Source organism: Triticum dicoccoides, chromosome 5B (assembly GCF_002162155.2).
Source record: "Triticum dicoccoides isolate Atlit2015 ecotype Zavitan chromosome 5B, WEW_v2.0, whole genome shotgun sequence".
NCBI classification, from domain to species: domain Eukaryota; kingdom Viridiplantae; phylum Streptophyta; class Magnoliopsida; order Poales; family Poaceae; genus Triticum; species Triticum dicoccoides.
The window spans coordinates 435,101,157-435,103,746 of record NC_041389.1 but is presented as its reverse complement, the minus strand read 5'-3'; positions in this window follow the sequence as shown (position 1 = coordinate 435,103,746).

Genomic DNA, 2,590 nt, shown 5'->3' with positions numbered 1-2,590 from the left:
AGGGAGATATCCCCCCGCCTGGAGCTTCACCAGCTCGTTGTGCGGAACAGAACATCTCCCCCAATCTCCCGGCAGAGGGCTGGGAGCGCGAGAAGAGGAGCCGCGTCGACGGTCCATGATGGAATGGATTCTTGGTCAGAAGCGCTCCGATGAGTACTCGCGGAAGGAGGATGGTGTGATTTGGATCTGGATTCTTGCCTCTCTTATAGGCAGATTATTTGCACAGCTAGGGGGTAAAACACAAAAGATACCCTGGCTTTTCGCATTCGTGCGACGCGTGGAAGATGGCCATTATTGGGCGTGGAAGCCAAGAAGTACAACATTGATGAAGAGGCCGGACACTGTTCGGCAAGTACATGGAACTTGAGGGAGAACCCGCCTTGCAACACCGAAGACTACATGCGTGCTGGACTTATCGTCATTGAAGCCTGGTTCGGGGGCTACTGAGGGAGTCCTGGACTAGGGGGTGTCCGGACAGCCGGACTATCATCGTCCGCCGGACTCCAAGACTACGAAGATACAAGATTGAAGACTCCGTCCCGTGTCCGGATGGGACTTTCCTTGGCGTGGAAGGCAAGCTTGGCGATACGGATATGTAGATCTCCTACCATTGTAACCGACTCTGTGTAACCCTAGCCCTCTCCGGTGTCTATATAAACCGGAGGGCTTTAGTCCATAGGACATAACATCCATTACAACAATCATACCATAGGCTAGCTTCTAGGGTTTAGCCTCCTTGATCTCGTGGTAGATCCACTCTTGTACTACCCATATCATCAATATTAATCAAGCAGGACGTAGGGTTTTACCTCCATCAAGAGGGCCCGAACCTGGGTAAAACATCGTGTCCCTCGTCTCCTGTTACCATCCGCCTAGACGCACAGTTCGGGACCCCCTACCCGAGATCCGCCGGTTTTGACACCGACAGAAGGCCTTACCTACAAGGGCCCGGGCTGCAGCGTGGTGAACGCCTAGTCCGGCGTGAATTTCAGCCAGAAGATTTCGCCCTTCCTCTTCGGAGATGCACCTTTGAAGGACTCCGGTTGTGCTTTTCTTATAAAGTTCTCCCTCATGGACCTTGTAGGCTTTAGATCGCCGAACTATGCAGCGGGCCTCATTTTGGTCTTCGAGAAGTTCCTGCCTAATTAAGTAGGCTAGCAATAGTTCTATCCACGGGGCAATTACCGCCATTATTTCGTGGGCTGAAGGTGTTATTTCATCGGCTGAACCGCCGATTATGTCAGATTGTTCTGTGTTGGGTGGCGCAGTTGTTTCCGGGTTGTTATTTCCGGACTCCTCTTCCCATAGTACGGATGGCTTAAAGAGCCGTTCCAGGAAGATGTTTGGAGGGACAGCGTCGCGTTTCGCGCCGATGCGTGCCAACACGTCGGCTGCTTGGTTATTATCCCAGGCTACGTGGTGGAATTTGAGTCCTTCGAACCGAGCTGACATTTTTAGGACAGCGTTATGATAGGCTGCCATTTTCGGATCCTTGGCATCAAAGTCTCCATTTACTTGAGATATTGCGAGGTTTGAATCCCCGCGCACCTCTAGGCGTTGAATACCCATGGAGATTGCCATCCGGAGACCATGTAGGAGGGCCTTGTATTCGGCTGCATTGTTGGAGTCCGTGTACATTATCTGAAGTACGTATTGGACTGTGTCTTCGGTTGGGGACGTCAGTACGACGCCAGCCCACAAGCCGGCCAACATTTTCGAGCCGTCGAAATGCATAATCCAATTGGAGTATGCGCCGTACTCTTTAGGGAGTTCGGCTTCGGTCCATTCAGCGATGAAGTCAGCCAAGACTTGCGACTTTATAGCTCGCCGAGGTTTATAAGTTATGTCGAATGGTAAGAGCTCAATGGCCCATTTTGCAATCCTGCCCGTCGCGTCGCGGTTGTTTATAATGTCATTGAGGGGCACTTCGGAGGCTACTGTTATCGAACACTCTTGAAAGTAGTGTCGGAGCTTCCGGGATGCCATGAACACCGCATACGCTATCTTTTGATAATGCGGGTACCGGGACTTGCAGGGAGTTAAGACAGTGGATACGTAGTACACTGGTTTTTGAAGAGGGAATTTATGCCCTTCTGTTTCTCGTTCGACGACGAGTACCGCGCTTACAACTTGATGTGTTGCCGCGATGTATAACAACATTGGTTCGCCCAAGTTAGGCGCGGCCAGGACCGGATTTGTTGCCAATACGGCCTTTATTTCTTCGAGTCTGGCGGTGGCAGCGTCCGTCCACTCGAAGTGTTCGATGCGCCTGAGGAGGCGATAGAGGGGCAATGCCTTTTCTCCCTAACGGGAGATGAAGCGGCTTAGAGCCGCCACGCATCCAGTCAATTTTTGTATTTGTTTGAGGTCTTTTGGAATATCCAGCCGTGACAGAGCTCGGATCTTGGCTGGGTTTGCTTCAATTCCTCTACCGGATACAATGAAGCCCAGGAGCTTTCCGGCTGGTACGCCGAAAACACATTTTTCCGGATTCAGCTTAATGTCATATGCTCGGAGGTTGTCGAATGTGAGCCTCAAATTGTCTACTAGAGTTTCGACGTGTTTGGTTTTGATGACTACGTCGTCTACG